The sequence below is a fragment of the Anas platyrhynchos genome, chromosome 12 (genome assembly GCF_047663525.1).
Source record: "Anas platyrhynchos isolate ZD024472 breed Pekin duck chromosome 12, IASCAAS_PekinDuck_T2T, whole genome shotgun sequence".
In the NCBI taxonomy this organism is placed as follows: domain Eukaryota; kingdom Metazoa; phylum Chordata; class Aves; order Anseriformes; family Anatidae; genus Anas; species Anas platyrhynchos.
This window is the reverse complement of record NC_092598.1, coordinates 6,007,229-6,033,029: the sequence shown is the minus strand read 5'-3', so window position 1 is coordinate 6,033,029 and position 25,801 is coordinate 6,007,229. Positions and strand designations below refer to the sequence as shown.

General features: G+C 45.0%; 1 protein-coding gene across 2 annotated transcripts in view; it reads right to left on the bottom strand.

Annotated features, from left to right (window-relative positions):
- Nucleotides 1-25,801, bottom strand: part of MAF (MAF bZIP transcription factor) — a 177,164-nt gene that overhangs the window by 90,758 nt on the left and 60,605 nt on the right. The window lies entirely within an intron of this gene.

Genomic DNA, 25,801 nt, shown 5'->3' with positions numbered 1-25,801 from the left:
GTCATATGGGTATCCTGAAGCAAAAGAAGAGAGGTTTCCTATTTCTTTGTTAGCAAGCAAAGATGGTATGCATGTTATCCAAAGATAATACAAGGGAAGAAATCAATTCTCCGTGTTGTTACACATCCTTGCGTGCAAATGTAAACTTGGGGGAAAAGGAAAAAAAAAAAAAAGTGCATTATGCTGAGGTCATATGAAATAATTAGTGCAGGCTGATAGGATCATCAGAAAAAATAAGTAAGTACGGCTTCTCCACTCAAGTAAAAGGGCTTCAGCTAGAAGGGTCCCGATGGCTGAAGGAGCAAGGAGTTTGTTCCTTTCTGCCCTGGGGAAGCTGGGGTCTTTTAGGGTGAATCCTGTGGTGTGGATTTTAGTTATGCTTTGGGGTTTGAGCCCCAACCCTGTCTGTGCTCAGCTCCACCACAGCCTCTCTGCAGAGGGTGAGCGGTACATTGGGGTCCTTCAGTAATGCTCATGCACATCCCTGACATGGCCCTAATGTTAGACAGCTCCCTCACCAAGGAAATGCATGTTATTATACAGCGACCCAACACAAATATCATTATCACTGCTCTGATACCGGCTGGCAAGGGCTGGGCAGCGATACGGCTGCTGCCCTGGATAGGATCGCTCCAGGTAATGGATGGAGTGGCTCCACGCCACCACAGGGGTCCCGCGCGCCAGGCCCCGCACAGGAGGCAGCCTCTCCGAACAGAGACTCCCTTCCTGACGCAACCAGATTAAGCAATTTGCTTTTAATTAGTACTGCAGCCATTTCCAAGCTAAGCAGCGGAAAGAGTAAGGAAGCAGACTGTCTCTTTAAAGTTTAAGTGGATTCAGTGCACACAGTGAATTTAGAGCCTGCTGTTGGAGAAGTTCAGCTTTCTGTCACCGGGACTGTGCTCTCTGCTAATTTTTACAAGAGTTCAAGTTGTATGCACCAGTTAGCAGAGACATTGCAGGGGGTAAAATGAGAATAGAAAGCATGACCCCTTGCTGCCTGTGTTTATAGTGCCTAAATTATATCCAGACAATGCTTCAGGTCTCCTCCCTTGCTCTGGCAGGGCTGTGTGTGCAAAAACCGTGCACTTTTCCCCTCTGCAGAGAAAAGGGTGCCCTTGGTGTCTGTGAGCAGCTGCCCGGAAATCCCATGCATGGAGCTGTGGGGAGTGGAGGGGGAAAAAGCCCTGGGGAGACTGGAGGAAGAGCAGCGTGGATGCAGCAGGATAACACACACCGCAGAGTGGGAACCCACAAGGGAATTGGTGCTCATGGAAGTGGATGTCTCACTTCTACTGTCCCATCCAGAGGAGAGCATCCCAGCACAGCATGCTGGCCAGGCTCTCCTGGCTTCCCCACCCCATGCTGCATGCTTCCAGTGTGCATCAAGAGGAGGGAAGGGCTGCAGCTTCATCTGCAAACCAGCTAGCATGTATGAATAATTGAACACCGAATTAAAAAAAAAAAAAAAAAAAGCCTTCCTATACTAGCCAGGAGATGTACTTGTAGCCAGTGTTTTTGTGTTTTTCACTTTTTCAGTGTGGTGAACTGTTATCCTTTAATCTCTAAAGAGACAGCATAAATACCCACGCCTTTGTCCATGGCTCATCTCTCCTGCAAGCTCCCTGCAATGAAAGCATTGCTCCTTTCCAAACATGCCCCAGCAAGAACCCTTCAAAAAGAGTGGAGGAAACCACTCCAAAAATAACAGTCCATTCAAGCTCCTGCTCTGTGCTGCACTGTCCTTCCTCCGTGCAGCAAGGCATACATGCCTGCAGGAGCCACGAGGCTCTTTGGATGGGCTTACATCAGGCTGCTGGACCAAGGGTTTGTGTGGCCTGAGTGAACACACAAAGTGGAATTTTTCTGCATTTTTCTAAAGGATGTCAGGGGAAAAGTCCCCACAGCCAGGACCAGTGCTGTCTGGATGATTAGTATCTGGCATTCCTCTACCTTCACCACAGCTGGTTTAGATTTGAGCTACTGGTTCATTTACGTTTATGCTGCTGGTTCAATAAACAAACACAGTGCATAGTCCATCATGCTAACTGCATAATAAAGCTGCTTACCAACTTCCAAACAAGTAGCTTTTATTCATCTGCTCCTCGTTCATTCCCCTCTTTCCCTGTCATCTGTCCCTATCAAACCCAAGAAGTTTGAGTTTCATTTTCTTTCCAAAACTGGACCATATATCAAAGATCAGATGTCTGAAGTCTCTGCTATAGCCCTTCAAATTGTGATTTGTTACAGAACATTTCCAGAAGTTATTGGAGATATTGCTGGAGATACTAGAGATACTTCATGTTCCAGAAGGAAGTCGGGTTATGGTTTCACCCTGGCTCTGCCTATGAGAACACAGCTTGGAGCAAGGCCCCAGATTGCTTCCCCAGCCACCGAGGCTTTTGTGAACAGCAGTCTGAGGTGGGTTTGCAGGGGCTTTCAGGATCACTGGGGCGCGACGAGAGGCTGATTTCTTCCCACTTGTTGGAAGGAATTACCATGAGGCTGGGAACCAGTTAACCTGCCCAGAAACCCTGGTTTCGAGAGGTGCCCATTGTCTACCCCACGCCATCCACGAACTCGCTGCTTTCACCCAGAATGAAGAGCACCCTGGGATTTTTGCAAAATCCTTTTAAGCTGTTCTAATGGTAGCACTCTGAATCTGGAGAACTGCTTTGTTATCAATGCCATGCAAATTGTTCATTTCTTTCTCTCCTACAGCGCTTGCCTCCACTCACTCTCCTCTCTAATAAATTCGTTTGACCGCAAAGGGTGCTTTATGACTCTTGTTTAAAACGGCTTCCTAATGATGCTTGACAACATCTCCTGCCTTTGAAAGAGCCTCGCTATGCAAGGCTCTAATCCCACAAAAGGAGGGATTCTTGTTAACCTGTGCCTCCATCCTTTCTGTTGAGTCACCACCTTTAATGAAGCACTGAAGGGGAACCAAAACGCAGCTGGGAAATTATGGCTTTACATGATCGTCTCTTGCTCCAAGAGAGTTATTGCCCAAGCCTTAATCCCGTGACTCAGCCCTCTCCTTGGACCCCCTTTAATTGTCAGAACCTGAGGAAATCCGGGCCGAGGTAAATAACACTTCAGCAGCAACAGAATAGATTCACTTTAGGCAATGAATTTTTAATGAGCTGAGACTGCAGAGGGAACGCAGGGCCGAGATCTGTGCTGCTTATCTGATGGGGAAGGTCAGTGTCTGAACGGAGGGAGGGCATGGATGAGAGAACAGATCTGACAGGGCTCTTCAGCTGAGATTTCAGCTTGTCACAGGCTGGCATACCTTAACATACGAGGACCTTCTCTTCAAAGTAGCAACTTACACATGGCCATGCTAACAGAAACTGCACAGTGTTTTCCCCTGGTAAAGGCAACCCAAGGGTTGTCATCTCACTTTGCAAAAACAAAAACTAAAAAATATACAATGAAGGAAAAAATAAAAAATAAAATAAACCAAACCAAGAAAGATCCATGCAGATGTGTCATGCTCTTCCTGGAAAATCAGACAACTCTACAGACAACCTGCAAACAGAAACATGCGTAAGACTCTGAGCAGCCCATCAGGATATTATCACTTATTAATTAGGGCAGCAGGCTCAGCTGAAACCCTTACCAACCTAACCACTGACACCTCAGTAAACTTCAGGCACTGGGACTTGTACTGAATAAGAGTTTAAAGTTCGTACAACCACCTACCAGGGCAGCCCTGCCCACCAAGGGGGCTCCTGTGGCTTTAGCCAAAAGCAGCTCCAGCCCCTTACTGTTGGGACTGACCGATTTCAAGCACTTTTTTCTGTCTCATAAAACTCACAAAAGTCTAAAATGTGTTCAGTTCCAGACATGTGTTTACACTGCTATAACTCGGAGCTCTCAAGCCTGGCAGCTCCCACCCTAGCCTGCTCAGCAGGGTTGCAGGGTAGCTTACCAGCATGTCCCAGCACGGCCTCACCACTGCTCCCAGTGTCCCCTGTGCCCTAGGCTGGCCATATGGGGTGGTCACTGAGCCAAGTGCTCGCCTTGTGCCAATGAATCCCTCTGCAGCAGGGCATGGAGCAGGCAGGCAGGGTGAAGGCAAAGTCCCGGCAGCTATTCTGCACGTCAAGAAAACCTACAGGCCAAGCACGGGCTGTAACCATGGGCTTTTGTGTCCGGGAATACAACAGAAGTGTTATTTGTCAGCAATCCTGGTCAGATCAGCACTTCTGAAGTGTCCTCAAAGCAATGAATGTTGACAAATTTGGCTTCTTGTGCACCTAGAATGTTTTTTTAGGGTTTGTCAGAAAACAAAACCAAACGGAACACTTCTGCCCCCGGACCCAGGCTTCTTCATTTACTGAAACATCTGTTTCTTATGGGAAAAAAAGAAAGATGGTGTTTTCTAGGGAAAGGCTTACTTATCTGTTAAAAAATAAACAAATAAAAGTATTGAGCAGGAAGTGTCTGAGCAGTCCAAGTCTGCCTGTAAAATTGCTGAAGTGCTGCACCTGGAAGGAAAGGAAAACTCCTTGACTGAGTCATTGCAAAGCATCCCCCTAACTCACAATCTCCGTGTTATTCTGATCCATATGAGGTGGGAAGGGGCCTGCTCTCCCTCTGGGCAGCATGCTCTCAGGTGTGTCCACCATGCCAAAGACCTGGGATGGGTAAAGATGTACCAGCAGGAGACAGCACAATTTACAGGGAGCCAGGTCGATGCAAATTTATTGTGAGTAATGGACAGTGGAAGGGGGAAAAAAACTCCCACAGGAATAAAGGTGAAAGGGTGCTGGCTCTTTGCTCCTTGCAGGCAGCCAGGATGCTAATAAAAACCTTGCTGCGCCAAGGTGGACGATGAAAAGCAAATACCAGTTCTGGGGAACAGATTTACCACAGTGGTGGAACAGGTCAGTGCAGAGGGAAGTGGTTTGATCAGAAAGCCAATGAAATTCAGATAATAATTATGCTCACTTAGAGGCAAAATAATCCTTTCATTTGCTGGGAGGTTTCAGTCATGCACTTTGACCTTCATGCTAGTGTTTCATTAATAGTTTATATTAACAATTAATGGTTGCTTTCATTGGTGTTCTGTGCAACTCGCATCAGAGCTAATTTTCAAGTTGGATGTAATAATACATAAGTCTCATGGGATACTCATATCATGTGACAGCACCTTTATTTGAACCAGGAGTCAGGAGATGAAAATCAGGCCAAACCCCAGCCTCACACGTTTATTACTCGTGTCCAGTCACCCTGCCGAGGGGCTGGACATTGCAGCAGCTTTCATTAGAAGGCCCTGGTGGATGGCTGCCTGTGCCAGTTGAAGTCTCATGGCTGGAAAGGAAATTTGTGTTTGGGATGACTTCTGATACAGGGTTAGTCTGGTTTACTGAAGAATCAAAAAAAAAAAAACAAAAACAAAAAAAAAAAACAAGCAAACAAACAAACAAAAAACAACAGGGTCCACATAGATATACAAATCTGGGGCTTGAAAAAACTTGCTGGAACTGAAATAAAGGCCTGGCCTAAAGGGCAAAGCTCAGGTTAAGCTTAGTCTGCTATGGGGCAGGATCTTGAAGCAATACTGCAACCAGAAAGCACTGGAGAGCTCAGCATCTGGCCTGAAAACCCACCTAGCCCCTGGCTGTAGAAGTAGTTAAAGGAAATGCATGCTGTTTTGACTAAAAATACATATTTTATTTTTTTTATCATGGGAGCAAAACTCAATTGTAATTGAATATACTTGATACCACAGCTTGATCTTACTGCCATTACTGTGTCAGGAAAATATTAGGCAATAGACTGTGACAAAGTTTGTGGCGGCACTATATATTTACTCCTATTTAAGGGATAAACTAAGTGTTTAGATTTGGCGGTAGTTAAACTGCGAAGAAATAGGTGTTCTGCTCCCTTGAGTGTTCTCCTGAAAATAGCTCAATTAAGGGACTAATTGAAGAGTAAAGATCTTCCCTGCAGGGTCAAAAAAATGCCTATCTGGCATGGCAGTGCCATCCCTGGAAGTTTCCTTCACCAGAGACGTTAAATCTGGAGAAACCAGGACAAAACGGGGAGGCAGATGTCTCCATGGTGGCACGGGCAGCACCCCTGGGCACCCCTACCAGGCATCCCGTCCCGGCTGCCCGCCTGCCCCGCTGCCAGCAATGCCGAGCTGCGCTGTAATGATCCACCTGGCAGTACCCGTGAGAGGTAATTTTACAGAACCCCGATGAATCAAGTCATCAATCACTGTCACATCGAGTAGCAGGAGCGCGTGCTCCCAGCCTGGAAAAGCCTATGCGTGCTTAGGATTAGGTTGCAAGTAAACTCAGCAGCTCTAAAATGCTTCCCTAAGTAAGCACTGGCAAAGTCCCTGCTGAAATGTGGCAGAGTCTGTGCACTGGCTCCAGCAGAGCTTAAATCGAGCCCTATGACTTAAAGTCTGCTGATGCTTTAGCACACAATTACTGCGAGCAGAAGTACTCCTGGCAGTGAAGTTATCCATGTGCAGAAGTATTTGCAGGATCAGGGCATAGCTGCACCATCCTTTGTTCCTTTCATTACACTAGCAATGCTGAATTAAGCCTTCAGCTTTGTCTTTTTCTTGTACACAAGCCCTGCTGTATAGCTACATCACTGTAATAAATGAGGAAGGAGAGGACTTATGTAGCAGAGGGAATATGATGGGAATAATTATAACAATAAAATGTTAATTAGTTTCTTTTCTTGAAGAATCTTCTTTCCGACTCAACACAATTCTGCTGAAGAACTGGAAAAAAAAAAAAAAAAGACAAAAAAAAAGCAAAAATAAGAACTGTTTTTAAATCTTAAGGTTTTATATACTTGGGAATATTTCCTGTTGTCAGAAAGACCAAAAACACAGCAAGAGAGTTAAGAATGCTCTGTCAAAGATGCAAATAGCACGAAGAAGTTTTTAACCAGCTCTAATCACCATGTAGTGGGGGAAAGAGCATGGGGAAGAACAAAGATGTGTGGTTTCTTACACTCTCCCTTCATTTCTACCTTCTCTTGTGCCAAATCTTTCTTTTAAATATATATTAAAAACTCCACTTTGCTGCCTTGCTGGGGACGTGCTGGGCTCCGCGCCTCCCTTAGCCTCCTGGCCTCAGCCCCGTGTGCCCTGCACTGGGCAGGGCAGGAGGCACCTACAGGATGCTCGCCCGTTATATGGGGGCACGTCAGGGCACCAGGGAGCTTTGGAAAACCAGGGTGAAAAGGGGCACACTGAGCCATGGCCAGGGATGGGCAGGAACAGGGCAGGCAGGTGGTGCTGTGGGCCTGATCCTGATCAGGGGCTCTGAGCCTGTCTGAGGTTGCTGTGCTCCTTTGGCAGCTGCTTGCTGAGGGCCATCAGCAGCCCAGAGAGCTCGTCTTCCCACACAGGAGGTAAGCACAGCTCACCAAGAGTTTGCCTCTTTTCCCTACTTCCTCAGCCCAGAGATTAGGAGGTGACAATAGAGGTTAGAACCCCTAGTGTTTATAATGGATAAATATGTGTATATATGTGTCTATAACTGTATATATTTTTACGTTGTAACTGAATGAAGCTCCTTGAGAAGGAAATTCCTGGTAATTCTAACTGTGTGACCCCTTTGACTACACTTTTCTGTGACTCTGTACAGCTTTAGAAGCACTGCTCTGCAAAGGCAGAGAATGCCGTGCTCAAATATTTGAGCACTTGCTCACAGAGGATTTGAAATTGTGCATCTGACTGTGCAATTTGCATTTCATCACCTAGTGCTGGAACAAATAAAAGCAAATGAGTAATGATCCGGCTCCGTGGTCTCACTGGTGCTGCTGTGCCAGGAATTATCCTGGCTCGGTGGACATGGCGCTGGGTAGGAGAGGGGACTTGGCTTCTTCTCTGCCACTTACCTGCTGGATGGCCTCAGGCAAGTCCCTTAATTTACCACTGCTCCGGTTCCTGCTCTTAATCCACCACCACTGACCCTCGGTTTAAGAGGTTTGAGGTGAGTTAAGGGGTATTGAGGTGAGGCAAGGGGTATTTTAGCACTATATTGAGACAAGATTGGGCCAGCTGAACACTTGCACTATTAAAAAAAAAAAATTAATTCACCTCTTACACAGATCCATGGCAATCTGTGTGGTGACACTCTGCTCTGGGGTGACTTTCATTTGCAAAGGGAAAAAAAATCATGGAGCTACTTAGAAGCGATTCAGAGAGATGAATACATGTGAGAATAGTGCCATTTGCTCATGAGCAAACAGCAGCAAGAAAGAAATAAAAGTCAATAGAAGAGGCATCGGTGTCTATTCAGTGAGCCCTCGTTTACATACAGCAACTCGTACTCAGGAAATGAGTGCAGTACTTGGAAACAGCGATCTCTGTCAAGCAGGGATGGGTGAGCTCTGTTTCCGATGAAGGCTGATGAGTGAGGAAGTCATAAAAGCTATCAGGGAGAGGAAAGAGGCAGGTGACGTGTAAGAAGGCAAATATTAAGGGGATGAAAGGGATTATAAAGCAAAGCTGAAAAGATGTAAAAAGCTGATTAGGAAACCAAATATGACAGAGAGAGAAGAATTGCCCATGGGGTGAATAAAAACAATACAAGATTTCTTTTAAAAAGGTAAAAGAGACAAGATTAACGGGGAGGCCACTGGACCACTGCGAGGTGGTAGAAAGAGCTTATTAACATGGGGAGAGGGAATGAAATGAGGGAAATTAAATGATTTCGCCTGACTGATGCGCATGGGGGAACCTGGAGTTGCAATTCAAGGCACAGAGACAAGGTTTCCTGCAACAGCGAAGCAGGGAAGAGCTCAGAACAACCCTAGCAATCACCAAGGCAAGCTCATGCTGCTGGAGAAGGACAAAGGGCTGCTTGTGGCAAGTGTGTTTTTAACCCATGCTGCTTAACAGAGGAGCAGGAAAGATTAAGTGCCCAATAACAAAGGTTTGGGGTCTGTCCTTGGAGATGAAAAGAGGTGAGGAGAAACTGATCTAAAGCAAACATCTTTGAACATCCATGACAAGAGATGGGCGGAAACCAAGACATATTTGCAGTAAGTTATCAGCTGGTAGAAATGAATGAGAAACACACGCTCTCTTATTCCCACTAGCTGAGAATCTGGCTCCAGACATGCAGTGTGATTTTAATCAGAGGCCAGGTTTTAGCCATGTTAGCAGGGATGAGATCACCCAACATCTGGAGAAATATGAACTGATAAAAACGTATCTACCCAGCTTCATAAAGGGTAAATCTTGTCTGACAAATCTGGCAGAATTTGTTTTAGGAGCTAATGTGAAAAACAGACGGGGCGAAGCAGTGGAGCTAATCCACATAGATTTCAGAAAAGTCATTTAAACACAGTCCGGGATGGTAGACTAATACGTAAGGTTAGCAAGTATGGCATAAAAACCATTGTCCTTGAAAGACTAAGGAAATGGTTAGGTGATTAAGGGCAGGTTGTAATGGTAAAACTTTATGGGTCAGAGAGGAGGACGGTGATGTGGTGAAGACAGCTATATTTGAGGTTATTACGATGACAGTTCAAGGCATCAGAGGTAGACTCATACTTTTTACTCTATAGAAAAACTATTCTGAGAAAAGTGCTACCCTGGGTGGTTCTAATCCAAAAATCACACCGAAACCAAGGCCAGTCTATCTTCTGGGGGGCATTTACCTTTGTGGAATATAAAATGTTCCCAGGTCAGCAAAGCATACTATGCACAGGAATGAAATCAGGCCCAATGAGCCCAATAAATGAAAAAAAGCACCCTGCCCTAGGCCAGGGCAAGGTCAGGATGGCCAGAGGAATATTTATTATGGTGATGGGTTTCCTGAACTAAAAGATCTCAGAAAGAGGAAAGGATTTAAGTACAGATGTGGCACCTCCTGAATCCACACATACCCCGTCTGGACAGACCTGCAGTTTGGTCCAGGTTCTCCAGGGCAATGGTGGGCAAGGCACAAGATAAGAGAATGCACAAGAGCAGGGGAGAAAACAGAAAAACAGGCAAGATAAAAAGGGTATGGTCCGGAATATGACACTGAGAAAGGGGCAGTGGTTAAGCGAAGATTCAGGCAGGCTTCAGCAGCGTAACACAGCACCTCTGTCAGCCACTTTTACTAAAAAGCATAGCAGATGTTCCCACAGTACTGGGAGCAGCAGTGTGTGAGCTGGAGACTGCAGTGAAGCCCCTCAGCACATCCTCTGCAAAATCTAGGCCCTCTGCAAATGTCCACCCTGTGGGTGAATCTAAACAGACTTTGAGTCTCCATGTACAGGGCTGGGATTTTCTTTGCCTCACACTCATCAGAAGTCCCTAGGGCTGGCATTTCGAAGCATTCAAAGGACTTAAGGTTTACCTGAATGTCTCACAACTTACCTGCATCCCTCAGACCAGCAAAGCCAGGCTGGGAAGGTCACCAGGAACCAGCCATAAAAAGCTCACCCCTCTGTGGCAGCTCTTTTCTGCTCCTTCTCCTTCAGGTGTAGGTGAAACCAGGCATTGCCTGGAGCTGGGGGGGCCAGCACAGCCCCATCCCACCCCACAAACCCAGACATGGGGCAGGGGGATGCCAGTACAGGAGCAGAAAAGCAATGAGGGGAGTGCTGTGAACAGAGCCCCTGCTCATTGCAGCAAGCTGCGGCACAGATAGGAATCCCAGATTGATTAATTGATTAATCACACCTGCTAATTACATTGAACAAATAGGCAAAATTAATATTTGATGTGGGTCTCTAAAGAGACTGTATGGATCAATTTTCCACAGATAAGACAGCAAAGTTCCTGCAGATAACACAGAGAAGCTCGGCAGCAGCTTCCTGTCTACAGCTGGCTCCAAATCCACCGATACCCTGCGAGGCACCGCTCGCTGCTTGCACCCAGTCATGCAGAGCCCTGATTCAAGTGTCATACATGAGTCGTGTTTGTTAAGACATGCACACACATGCATGTGTTCAAAGCTGTTTTTGGTGCTGCCTGGCTGCTGCTCCTCTGAAATCTGAACATCAAAAACACATCAAGATAATGAAAATAAGAGATCAGTTGCATTTAATACATAAATCTTTGTTATAAGCCTTGTTCTGCAGCTCGGGCTGCCTTTGAGTCAAGCTCCCATTAATATTTAGTAAAAATATCGGTGTTTTTCAAAGGCCTGTGAAAATTCCATTGTAAAAAAATCTGTGTGTGTGCATCCGGAGTGCACCGCAGCCTCAAGCAGAGACAACTGAAAGCCACAGCAGCACTTTGGTTCCGTTTATTCCTTTAACAGGGGGAAATTCATTTGTGTGTGTGTGTGGCCCTTTTCAAAGGAGTCCAGGTTCACCTCTCATTCACATGTGTGCTGACCGCAGGCACAACAGCCCAACTGGAAGCATAACTTGTAGGTCCTGCAGTGCAGAGCACGCAGAAACCCACGGGCATTATAGGCAAAGCCAGGTTTGTTTCAGTGACCTTGCCAAGGCCACTGCCAAAACCTGTCCTTATTCCCTGGGATCTCTTCACCTCAGAGCCAGCTCCTGCAGTGTGGTTTTGTTTTTTGGGTTGGTTTTTTTTTTTTTTTGGAAAGCTCTGGATTCTTTGGGGGTGAAGGTTCCTACATACATATACATTATTATCATATATTTGTCAGGGAGATTCTGTGCTGATTTGGAGGCTTTGTGAAGAATGGATTTTAAAATGGATTTGTTATTGTGACAATGAAATTATTTTTTCTTGCTTTAATGCCTAACTATTGCCTAGTATAAGTAACAGACATTGTGCAAATCTAATTCCAGGTTTTTGTTTTATATACCTCTACTAATCTAGAAAATCTGGTTGTATTAAGAAATAGCATCAGAAAGGAGTTAAACCAGCATACCCTCATAAAGCTGAGATAGGCATGAAATGTAAGGAAAAATCCTCTTGAAAATAGGCTGTGTTTTCAGTCCCAAGTCTATATTTATTAAACCTACTTTAGGAAATTCAGACGATCTACAAATATTTTTTTGGATGAGTATATTTCAGGCTCATAAAGTAATCTTGGGAGAGTAAAGAACACCTTGTGTTCTCACAACAAATATTTCCTCATCTTCAGAATGATTTTCTGATGCATGAAAAAAACACTGCCTTTATTTTCATAAATGATATCTGCACTGGTGAAGGGCCTGGCATTGGACCAGCCAGCAGATGCATGGAGCAAGAGTGAAATCAGATGGTTGCGAACCAGCTCTTGGCTCAGGCCGGTACTTTTCAAAAATTGAACCTTACCTTCTAGAAGATGAAGTCAATGTATCTAAGGCACTTACGTGGTCCTCATTACTGACGTGCCCCAATTTCTAGGCTGTGTTCAGCCCCGCAGCATGCCTCTGAGGTAGGCAAGTGCCATTAATGGCATGCACCAGCCTAGTACTCAGGCCGGGTTCATAAAACGACAGTGGTGCCCACCGTGGGAACCGGGTGGAATAAAGCTTCCTGAATTCAAAATTGAAATCCTGAAAACTTCTGTTCAGCTGCCAGCAAACCCTGAATCATCTAATGTCCACAGACACATTTCCCGTTTCCTTTAAGTGTCCTGGGTGCCTCAATTCAGCTTTTGTGCCTGCCCAGCTGCTTTACAGATCAGCAGCTCACAGCCAGGAGCAAATGGTTCAACAAGGAGTGGGGCTGGTGACTCAGTCCTGTCTCCAGCTGGGACCAGTTTTACCTGCCTAGACCCTGGTAAGAAGACTGAACTCCACTTTTACAGAACATAAGCTTCTTGCGGTGCAGGTTTCTTGGATTTTACCATGTGCTCTGGCCTGCCTCCAGTGGGACAGAAGTCCCCAGATTCTCTCAAAGCTCTGCTCAGTGCCACCAATGCATAGTCAGAACCTGCAATATTAAAATATCTCAAATTACTTGGTTGGTTTGTTTGTTTGTTTGTTTGTTTTGTTTTTGGAGATAACAAATGAACTCACATCCAATGAATCAACTTGCAAACTGTGGTAATTACCTAATACCTGAATAATTACTGTGTCTGAGGGCCAAATGCCACTCCATCCCCTCTCTGATCAGGAATATACAGAAGATTTCTCCCTGCTGGCTCTGGGTGAATTGTCCTGCTGATGGGCACAGCTCCTGCTCATCTGCAGACAGCCCAGCAGCAAGCAAAGCAAGCTGAAAAAAAAAATGCCAGAGCCTAGGAAATTAGGTTGTGGGCAAATTCCCAGGCATCATACTGAAAATCACCTCCCGATCTACGTGGCATAACTCACAGCTCGGGGTCAAGTTAACAAAATGTGCAGACTCCCAAGGCCAGCAGCAAAGGAGCAGGCCAGATGTGATTGTCCCCAGCGACTGCCCAAGGCACGGCGCGGCCAAGCGGAGCAGCGGGGAGCAGAGCTGCGTCTGCAGTGCTCAGGAGGGCTACGCTCAAGTGTGCAAGCCTCACATCCCAGGAATGCAAACTTCTTATTAATAGGAAATTCCTCAGATTCATGCGCTTAGGATGTGAGGAGGAATGTGCCTTTAAAAATTCTCACAGTCACTTTGTTCCCCTAGTCTGGCAAGAAGGAGGTTTTTACGCTAATCGGAAAGGAAAGCACAGCACACCTTAAAATGAATATGGATAATATTATTCTATTACTCTGATGATTATCACCTAAATTGCCTTGTAAAATGTTTAACACTGTTTATCCTGGTGGTGTTTTGACACTGGAGAAGTTCTCAATCCAGGACAAGCAAGGGATGATCAGCAGCAAGGCTGCTGGTGCCAGAGTGTGGTGGGTGACGGCTGAGGCGCTGGGTCACAGCGAGCCCCGAGCTCGCCCTCTGCTCACGTGCAAGCTGAGTATTTTGACAGCAGGCCATGAGCTTCACTGAAGGCTAGGGCTTGTTCCTGGCCCTACTGCATGACGCCTCTCCTCTCCTTCTCACCCTTTTATCCCCCTGCTGGGACCCCATCAACTCTCGATAACGAAGGGCTTGGTCCAAAGGCAGACAGCACCAACCCCGGCAGCACAACCTCAGCGGGAGGAGAGCAGCTCTTTGTAAGCCTGACCACCACTGCTGCTCAGATGCACAAGGGCATGGGATGGGGCGTTGTGTTTTTAGTCAGGGCATCCTTTGCCAGTCAGCTCCTATAAAACTTACAGTGACACGCGACGCTTACTGGCAGACAAAATAGTTCGGTGTGTACATGGTCCTTGGGGGAATAACATCATTTCTTGTTCTTTTTACCTGTATTGTTTAACCAGGTCTCATGAACGTGTTTGTAAGTGAGCGGAGTGCATCTGGGTTTATCAGAGGTTTCTACCTCAGCCTGCACCAGCAGCTGTGCCTGCACCCACTGCTGCCTGGCAGCACTTCCTTGGAAATCTAAAAAAATTAGCAGTCAGGATTAGAGTCAAATGACATTTGCTCATCTGAGATTTCTTTCAGTAACTGACACAGGGAGAAAGAAAGAGAAAACCTGAATAATTGAAAGGGAAGGAGGGAGAAAGAAAGATTAGGGGAAAAAAAAAAAAAAAAGCTCAGTTCTCAGTTGGCAAGAGGAAATCCCACCAAGGATATGTGGAGATAATACTGAGCTGCTATTATACGACTGCATCCCTCTAAAGAAGAAGTTATCTCTCAATGGATCTGCAAGGATGTTTTAAACGAATCAGTAAATGAGCTAGTCTGGGGACGTGAACAAAATATGTGTGTTTTTCAGTCTGTAAATATAAACAAACAAAACATAAATATTCAAAGATCACTCTAGTTAGTCCTCTTGAAAACTCTTTGAGGAATAAAATAAATGTTAGGGGTGTTTATATTTCAGAGCAGATGATCTCCGTGGGGGAAGAGCCAGGAGGGGAAGGAACTGTCTTCCCCGGTCCCCCTGGCTGGTGATTTACTCACCCATCACTGCAGCCCAGCGCCGAGCAGTGTCCACACCACATAAAGCTCAGTGCTAACATACGACACACATAATGGACCTGCTTGGAAGTCCTCGCTTGAGGATTTATGAAGAACAATCTAATTATTCAACTCAGTGCTGCTCACTACCATTATTGCTCCTATTTAAAGCCTCCACGGAATAGGCCGTTTGTCTCCGGGGACAGACCTTGTCATAGCGGTTTTCATTGATAGAAATACACTCCTCTGTTTTGATAGCAACCCAGCTAATCCTGGAGGGACTCGGTAAACATATCTCATACTTGATAGGCCCGAGAAATTAGGCCTTGACAGCCCAGATTTTCCACGAGCAGAAAGATGGGGTTGCTTTACCAATAAACTCTAATTAAAGGGGAGCAGGAGCCAAGCCTATCCTCTGTTTGCAGCAAACACGAAAGTGCTTGCTGGTTTCCTCCAGCTTGTAATTGTTTCAGCATCCTGAAGGAGGGAGGGGGCTGTCAGCCTCCCAGGCCTGATCAAACAGAGGATGCTATGTTATTTATAACCCTATGATATGTAACAGATGAGGGAAGTCACCTTGGCTAAGCAAGTGACTCGTGTAACCTAACCTTGGGGTAGCTACCTATTGTGCGCAGCGGAGGGGTGAACACAAGCCACAGGGCCACAGAATGGAGAGGGAATCCAGGGGATATCTCTCATTTACATGGCACAACCATGTGGATTCCCTTCTTTTAGGTGGAAAATTATTTTTAATTTGCCTAAATATTTATTGATTCTACATGCATGCAAAAAAATAAGCATCCTTTGTTCCTCCTTCCCTACCAAGAGCTATTGAAACTTTGCATTTTCCCCTGTAAAATATTTGAACGTGTGTGTGGGGGAGTGAACATTTACTAAAATGCATTTGTGGACAGTCACCAAATTCCTTTCATTAGCTGCTGACAAGCAGCTGAATGCTACCTGGGACTGAAGAGATGATGAACAATAAGAATGCACAGCTTTAAGCTGGCCAACCTCAAAAGGAGCATTTTTTCAGCCCTTTACATGACAAACTAAATGCTGTCCTGACTATGATGCCATGTGCTTCATGGGCTGAGCAATGTCAGGACATCCACAAGGATTTAAGGTTGTGATATTCAAGGGAGGCCTCAGGGAATTAGTAGCCAGGTTTTTAAAGGTATTTAGATACCTAACTCCCATTGATTTTGGAATTGGCTACATGTGTGAAAATCTTGCTATTGCTTTTGCTGTTTTATCTTTCTTCGCTCAAGGCAATGCTAAGAATGATATATGGGCCATAATTAAAAATATACATGGGAAGAATAACCCACATATCTCTATGCTTCTCTATTTCCTTCAACTTAGGAAACTCAGATCTCTTGCACATGTAGAAACTGGAGCATTTCTTTCCCTCTGAGAAACTAGCCATTTTTCTCCGTCATCCAGATCACATTTTCAGGTTCCTGGTCTGAACATACCCACCCAGCTTGGCTCTTTTGAGCATTTCTCAGCAGGACTTGCAGACCACTGTGCTGAGGCTTTCCCTGCAGATCCATTTTCACTTTCATCTCTCCCAGTTATTGAAGGCGTAATGAGCAAAAACCAGTCCCAGCTTAGCTCAGGCCTGGATAGGCAGCTCAGAGGTGCTACAACTGCTGCATGGGGAAGGGAAGGCACGCAGCTCCTCACAAGTTTATTTTAGAGGGCATAATCACAAATGCAATGACTTTCAGGGCATAATGTGCAGCTCCTGAACATGAAGGTTAAGAACACGTGCTTTTCCTTCAGACCTGATAGGTCATTGCAAATGCCTTGACCCTTTGTGTAATGCAAAACCCATGGCTTTGGCTGCTTGTGGCTAGTGTTAAAAGTTCTGGGTGTTGGTGTGTTCCCCCCTACACACACTGTGGCCTGAAAAAGAGTCAGTAAGTCATGGTATAACATGAATAATCTGGATTCTGATTTACTGACTGGGACGTATTCAAATCTCTGTACAGCAGAATATTTCCTCTTATGCTGAATATGATAAAGGGTAAAGGAGCTTTATTCCTCTAAGAGTTAGAAGGACCCAATTTACACAGAAAAATGTGGCTGAGGCTCTCTCAGCTTCTCTAAGGGATGCTTTGTGTAGGATGAAATGGGCTCAGTGCTGTTCTACTCTCAGAATGGCACCAGAGTGGGATGGGCTACAGTCATTTTTTGCATACATTTCTCTTACAGAAGGCTTGGACAAACAGTCCTGTACTTCTCTGGTTTTAATTCCCCAGGAAAAGGTGTGATGAGCCCCTGAATCCCCCAGCTGTTGGCATGAGCCCATTTCTCTGCAGAAGCTGGTACCTGACAGCACCCAGCTTCAGGCACAGGCAGGCCAGAGCCACTCTGCAGTGAAAGGAGCAGGAAAACTGTGACATTTATAATACAGGATATTTGTGATATTATTTTTTAAAGATCTGAAGATTAAGCATCAAGTCTAACTTCATTCTCAGTCAACAAGGAGAACAAAATACCTTGAAAGGGTGATTCAGCCCACCCCGAGTGGAGGGATCCTGGCTGGCTGGCACGAAGGAGACACCTTGGCTCTGGGAAAATTGCTGAAAGTTCATGCAGTTGCTGAAACAATGTGACTTGACTACAAACACTGCAACCAGAAATTGGTTATTTCTTTTTTAAACTGCTGCCTGGAAACGAGATGAATGCAAGCCAAAAAACCACATGGCTGTGTTATAGATCGTGCTGTATCACAACTAGCAAGGAAAGGCTCTTTCCCGCCCTCAGCATGGATGTTTGCTGCTGAAGGCAGTAAAAGTGCAGCTGAAGTTATTTTACTAGCTTGTAAGTAACAGCCCTCCCAGATCATAAATTACTTTCCGATAGGAATTTACTCTTCAGGATAGGATGAACAACTCTAAAAAGCAGCCTGTAGATTCTGTCTGCACTGATTTCATTGCAAGACCAGGGTCATGGGGCTTAAAGCACATCTCTGTTCTGCATTCCCACCTTCCTTCTAGATTAAACCCCCTAAAATAACAAAGCAACGAGGGCTTTATCCAGTGGGCCTGGTGAGCAAGGTGGCACATTGGCCAACAAAGGGAATTCTAGATCACAAGCACTCAGAAGTCAGACATGGCAAAAGCTCGGGCGGCTCCATGGGACACCATTTTCTCAGGGCTTATCACAATTTTTGGCTGTGAGATAGCTAGCTTAGCTGGAGCCATCCATGAGCTGACCGAGGGCTCCAAAAGCAGGCTGCTGCTGGGGCAGGGTGTGTGAGCAGCAAGCAGCGGGCATCAGAAATGCAGTGGTTTGATTTTTTATGAGGAGGTCAAAGCAAATCCCTGAGAGTCAGGCCAGCCAATTTTAACGTCTGATGGTGCTTCTCCCATGCCAGAGCTGTGATCATTCTCTTGCCCTGGCTGCCTCTGCAGCACCGCAACACACTGAGCTGCAGCATGGGCAGGATCTGGGACAGGGAGAGAAAGGAAAGAGAAAGAGAAAGAGAAAGAGAAAGAGAAAGAGAAAGAGAAAGAGAAAGAGAAAGAGAAAGAGAAAGAGAAAGAGAAAGAGAAAGAGAAAGAGAAAGAGAAAGAGAAAGAGAAAGAGAAAGAGAAAGAGAAAGAGAAAGATGAAGGAAGGAAAGGTGGAAAGGGAAGGAAGGAAGGAAGGAAGGAAGGAAGGAAGGAAGGAAGGAAGGAAGGAAGGAAGGAAGGAAGGAAGGAAGGAAGGAAGGAAGGAGATTTTACAACACATCTGGGTATGAAATTGGCCCTTTTAATTCTCCCCTGGACATAGCCAACATATAGGCACCAACATATAGGCAACATATAGCACCTGGCCAGCTCTCGTGCACACCTGCAGACTGCAGAGGGACGACTGAGCCTGAAGACCTCAGGATTTTGACCTGCCCCAGCTTCAGTGCTGCTAGGATCTGACAAGTGAACCTGACTTATTGAGACTATGGCTGCAACTCAGATGAAATTTGGGTTCACACTTTTACAAGTTTAAAAACATGGACTATTTTTTTTTTTTGGTCGAGTCATAAGTCTTTAAAGGGCTATGTAAGACCCCATGGCCTCATGGAAAAGTCAGCATAGAATAACTCCCTTGAATAAGTTAAAGCCTTTCCTGACCTCACTACTAAAATATTTGAGGCAGTAAATGAAACAAGGCAGTGGGAGAAAAAACGGTTCTGTGGACATGCTACAGCATCTCTTTATCTTCAGAGCCTGAAGAGGGTGGAGCGCAATTAGCTCATCCGCGAGAAATTTGGGCAGGCGATGAAGCTTCAAGAAGCGTTGAATTCAGATCCAGGCCAGGATGCTGCTGTCCCCTGGAAGGTAGCAGTCAGCCTGGCAGGGCATTGCTGCAAGAAGCTGTGGTGGCCAGAGCGAATGGAATCTGGAGGGGACTGCGAGAGGACAGATGGCCTTGGTGGCCATTAGATTCCAAAGCCCAGGTGCAAACTCTGTGCTGGCACTTTGCAGAACAAGGAGAGTAGAGCAAAGGGAAGAATTATTCTGGCAATGCCCCATTCCTCAAACTTCTTCCATACCAAATATCAGAGAGATGAGGATTTTGCACAGACCCACATCTTGCTGTCTATGCAATTCGGTCTCTCTGAGGAGTGACAGTGCTGCACAGCTTCATACCCACTGCCAGGAAGGAGCAAAACTTCCAGGCTTGATGCAAGCCCCGGGATGCATCCTAGCCCAAATAACGTTTTCTGAGAAATAGAGGCAGAAGAAGATATTCCCAGGCAGCTGGATGTGAGAGTATTTCAATATCCGCTCAACCAAGCTTTAATCTCTAAATTGCAAAAACATTAACATTATTGATTGATCAGACATCAATCCAACAGGAAATTTAATTAAATTAAAATGTGTCACTGAGCAATCCTCACTGCATCACGTATAAATCTTGGGTAATAAGTTGACAAAGACAGCCACGATTGATACTGCGTTCCCAGCTTAATTTATCCCCCACCATTTTATTTTCCTGTGCTGATAATGAGCGTGCCCACAGACATTCCCATCTGCAGGGTGTCGCTCCGATGCACACCAGCCCTGAACCCTAGCTCCCAGACCCCCACCAGCACTGAATGTGGATTATTTACAGCCAGCAAGGCTCACACCAGCCGGCGTCTGGGGCAATACCTCCATCCTAGGCACTGCCAGGGGCTGGCCCTGCTCAGTGAAGGCTGAGCACAGCTTTCCCATTTCAGCCCTCATAGCAATAGTTTTGTCCCTGGTGAAACCACTGCACAGAACTGTGCTGGAGCCACCGCTGAAGCTCAGACACATGCAGATAATAGCAAGATGCTAAGACAGATGATTAAGAAACAACTCCGTACAGTAACTTCTTTGGAGTATTATAAATCATTATGGCTGGCTGAATAACACAAAAAGAGATTAAGAAATATTTTCTCCAATTCATTTCTGAACAGCAGTGGGTTTGGTTTGCTGTCACTAATGGCAGTGTGATATTTACTGTAATTTATTATTATTGTCACTGCTTGCTGCTATTCAGGCAGCCACTGGCTTTTAAAAAAAAAAAAAAAAGAGAGAAAAAAAAAAAAGTTTGGGAATACATGAAGTTTGTGTGGGCTTTATTCTAAGCTATTTCTTGTACCTGCTGGGGTCTCTTTGGTTCCCAAACATTTGTTGTTCTCCTTCTCAAGAACCAGGGACCCCAGGGAAGCAGCAGGGCTGCCCATGACCCAGCTCACGCATGATGGGGACATGGGGAAGAGGGAAAGGGAGCAAGTCAGCAGCCAGTGCAGGGCTGTGAGGTCTGTGCTTTCAGTAAGATGTGGGGAGGAAAGGAAGGGAAACCCGGATCAGTATTTATAGACATCAAAATCCAGCACTAAGCATTTTGCAGAGAGAAGGAAAACAAAGATTAGGTTACTGAGGTGAACCCTATTTGCAGTCAGCAGCTTCCAGGCTCACCAAGCAGTGTGCATGCCCTGCGGTCTCTGCTCCTGAGCACCAAGCTGCACGTGAGCTGTGCTACCTTTAGGAACCACTTGCATTGTTTTTTCTGCTGTTGTCTTTAATCTTCCTAAATCCCAACTCCAATTCCATCTCTCGATAGCCGTCCTTTAAACAAATACCAAGGTAATAGCGATCAGCTTGTGACTGGATGTGAAAATAGAGCTGTCTCGGCATCGATTCCCACAGACAGGGCACAGATTGTCTCTGTCTCCACCTCCCACTTGCAGCACAGGAACAGCTTTCGTGCCTTTGTCACAAGTGCCAACCTGAGGAAGTTGCGATGCAAAAGCAAGGAAAGGAGCGGTGGATTTACTTGACAGCCCTCATTGCTGACAGTAAATATCTTCAGAATTTGATCCGTAAAAGTTTCCTTCTCCATGGTCCATGTCATGGGTGGCTGTTCTGGGGGGAATATTTCAGCCTAGCTCAGCCCCAACACATCTCTGCTTTGCAAGGGAAAACCCACACTGCACAGGACATAAAAAGTGAGCTCATCTGCAGGGGGGAACAGGTCTAGAGTGGCATTCAGAGGTCGTGATTAAAGAGCTGTAAATTACAAAGTGTGTCAATTCCGGACACACATTTATATGGAGTTTGTCAGACCTGGCTCTGGAACACGTATTTCCTGCAGAAACCATCCAGAAAAGCTAACAGGCTGCTTTAAACCCCAACATGTGAGGCCCCCAACCAGGATTTAATGGATTAGTGTGGCTGGAAAGGACGATCACGATCATCTGGTTTTGTTTCCTATGTAACACAGCTGAAGAACTTCACCCACTCTTTTCAGCATCAAAGCCATAACTTCTGTCGAAGCTATTGCATATCTTTAGAAAGACACTCACTCTTGATTTAGAGACTGAAAGCAATGCTAAATCCGCCACATTCCTAAGCCAACTGTTCCAGCCGTTAACTACTCTTGCTATTAAAAAGGCAGACTTCCAGGCCAAATTTATCTAGCTCCAGCTTCCTACAGTCAGATCCTGCTATGTCCTCCTGTATGAAGGAGCAGATTACAGTCAGGTTTAAACTATGGGGACTATCTTAAAAGTCACTAGAAGCTTTCTCTTCTTGGACAGTCTTGGAAATATATCACCTGTGAAGATTTATGAATGGACAAATTCATTGAAAATACCATGCACAAAATAATGGCTTGAATAGCCCACTCTCTTTTCATGAAGTATTTCTGTGCATTTTCCTATGTGTGTTTTATTTCACTTTTCATCTGGTGTCTCTGGGATGATACAGATGATGAGATATAGCTAAATATGTATTGCACTTAGAGCTCTCCCTTAGCACACCAGCCGAGGTGTAATTCTGTGCATCAAAGCAGCAGTCTGTGTCACATCCAGCACAGACACTGAACAATGTCCCTTTAGAAAGGGCACAGGGTGAGAGTAGCTTTATGACACTATTGATTTATTCTGTGCCTGCAGTTAAAAACTATACCCAGACAGACAATAAAAATAACTGCTCTAACCATATAACAGCTTCCTGCTACTAAAATGGATTTTACACTTAAAGTCATGGAGGGCTTTTCTTTCTTTCTTTTTTAAGTCTCAATTACGATTTTTTTATTTTTTTATTTTTAATAAATGGAAATGAGAAATTGTGAGAGCTGTTTTAGTCCTGATGTTTTCCTTTTCTTCTAACATATTTAGTGTTTAGAAAGTCCAGGATGATTTTCCTGTCTCATAGTTGTGTCGCAAGTGGTCACCATAACCGGGTATTAATCAGGCCAGATAGTTTAGTGCAGGCTTCCTACATGCAGAGATATGCAATAGGAGTGGTAATCTGGAATGGATTTACCATATAAAATAAAATTGATTACAGTCTTTGCGGTCAACTGGATGAGCTGGGATTGGGGTCTTGGCCTTAGATTTGAATTTCAAAATAATATCAAGAGCAACAGGATCATCTCCCAGAAAACTCCTTTTAACTCAAAGGACCCCACTGAAGGAACAGGTTTGCAGACTGAGATTTATGCAAGCTGCAATCTCTGCTGCATCGAAACTGGTGTTTAAGCAAGTTGCCAGCAAGTTTCTGTGGTACTGGGGAAAATAGCTCAGAAAAGGGAAAAGGAGGGGGAATCTGCTATTCAAGTGCCATTCCCTTTCTATTGGTTTTATGATTCAGGAAATGTTGCCTGAATAGCATATAGTGTGAGATATTGTACCGTGGCCTCCTGTCCCTGGAGATGCTCTCAGAAATTAGATAATTCCACTGGTAGGGATTTTATAAAACCGAGAAAAGATTGTAATAAATGAACCCAAATCCAAGAAACATTGGTGGGAAAGTCAAGATTTAGGCTCTTCACATCTGTCAGGGGGATTCTTCCACTTACTAATGTTTTATGATAAATTTCACAGAAAATTATATTGTTTTAAGATTAAATTATTGAATATGTCTGTAAGATGTATTTATATTGTAATCTGTAAAACACACAAATAGGTATATTTCCACATAAAACCACCTTGTGGAAATCCTGTGCTCTCCAGTCCAGGGAGAGAAGACATGATCTTTTTTATCCTTGCTTTTACATATCCTTTTGGTAACTCTGGCACTGGAAACCCTAATGTCAGTTCTTGCATTGGGTGGTGTTGTCTGGTGAAGTATTCAGGTGGATGTGATGCCAGAGACAATGATCTGTTTCAGTTTCTCTGATTTTCATGTAATTGACAGCAGATGATAACAAAGACGGAATTTAACATTTCTACTTAAATTATAAGGCTGATTATTAATCTTTATTGTATCTTCCATTCACCCACACTAACCAGTGTCTGGCCCTTACATTTCACACCTTCTCCCTCACACCGGATTCACCCTTTCAAAAGTGCAATTTCCCAGTTTTACTTACACCTCACTTTTTTATTACTTTCTGTGAATGTGACTACTTTACCTCCTAACAATCACCACTGACTTCTGAGGGCCCCCGATGTCTGGCCAATTTTGAATGAGCAGAATCATACAGTCATCTTTCAGCCCACTGAGCTTTTCCCTGGAGCAGCCCTGCGCTGTTTTGGAGGTGCCAAGGGACCCTTGCACAAAGCCAGAGTTGATGGCTCCCTGCGTGGGTGGCTGCTCTGCTTGTCCCTCTGTGGCTGCAGTGCTCAAGTGCAGCTCCCACGGGACCAGTCTTTAAAGGAGGTTCATGACAGCAAGTTGCACCAGAGCTCCATCAGCCTGGGGTGAAACCCTGAGCTCTCAGAATGGGAAGATAACTGGGAGCAGGATTTCTCCCTGAAAGTCTTCACAGCTCTGCAATGCTGAAAAAAATCCTTATGGGGGAGTGATCCCTTCTGGTGCTTTTCCAAGCCTGCTCTTGAGAGTAGCAGATATATTTACATTGGAGGTGGGTTGCTAAGCACAGCAACTACTCTACAGGAGCTAGGCACAACAAACCAACTCCCCAGGTTTGACTCTGTGCTCGAATACAGCTATGTGGGCGTAGATGGCTGCATAGCTCAATAATTGTGATAGCACATAAATCCTGAGGAGGAAATTATTTAGGGTAGCTATGGCACCTGAGGGTTTGCACTGCTAAGAAGATCAACTGGAGCTGTCTTTCCCAGGAGCAATAAAGAGGCTGATGGTTTTCATCAGCAAAGGAAACCATTCTTGATGTCAGCACAGGTCAGAACACAAGGTGCTGCTTAGGGGATAAAGTGGGATAACAGGTCATGGAGCAGCCTGACTCGAAGGGGAAAAGGCTTTGTCTCACCTGGTGTGACCCTGTGTCATAGGTTTACAGCACTTTTGGAAAGAGAGCACTCAAAAACATGCGCCAACATCGAATCTTTGAATTTGCACGCTTCTGGGATTTTGTGCTAAATCCAGGAGGTTGTTTTCACATATGTTCCTGGAAGACTGAGCAAATGTATTGTGCCTCATTTCATTTCCCCTCCAAAACTTGCAAAAGAGCAACAGAAGATCTGTACGTGCTGCGTCATTCTGCACTTCCAGATGGAATTGTCACCTGGGAAAAAAACCTGCTCAACAAAAAAACAAGGAAGTAAACCTGGAAGATCTAAGTGGAGGTTGCTGTCTGCTGCTCAGCCAACTGGTCTTTGGGAAGTGCTCTCAAAGTTCACCCGTTCACTAGCTGGATGCCAATTTGCCAAGAGATGCTATCAGTTGATTAAAACACAGCCTGCCAGCTTCCTGCTTGACAAAACTAAGTACAATCTGATCGGGAATTTTCAAATCCATTACAGAATGACCAGCCCATCACTTAAATCAGTGTACACCACTTTGCCATGAATCATCAACGTACTTTGCTAATATATTTGTAGCAGCTAAACCTTGACAGACTGTCAAAACCATCTCTGAGTGCCGGATCCTTGGGGGTGGGAAATGGCCGGAGCTTCGAACCACGAGGGTTTCCTGTTGTTCCTCGCTCAGCTGGGTGAAGGTCATTTCCTCTCCTCTCTCAAACAGAAGAAACTGAACCATCAGACCTTGAAGACAGGACAGGGAGCTCTTAGAAACAGCAGCAGCCCCAGCAAGGAGCTGTCTCCTGCACGGCCACCCTAAAAACAGAGGTGCAGTCTTGCAAATTATTTCTTCTGCATGCTGTAGCACCAAATAAAATAAAATAAAATAAAATAAAATAAAATAAAATAAAATAAAATAAAATTAAGGCTGCAAAGCCAGGCTAGAAATTCTGCAGTAGAAGGAAGGGGCATGCTGCCAAAGCATTAAGGATAATCCACTAGCTGGTTTGGGTGTTTTTAAAAAAATAAAAACACAATTCTTTTGTTGGCTCTTTGGAGTGTTTTTTGTTTTTTTTTTTTTATCTCCTGAGTTGGATTCCCAACTCCAGATATACAGCAGTGTTTGCACATCAACTGCAATGTATTCTTGATCATACCAATGTGATAGATGGAAGTGTTACTTGATGAATTGCTGTGGGACTCTTGCTAGCTAAATGACATGGATATCCCAGAAGAACAAGTCAACCCCAGCAGAAAAGTAAAGTCTT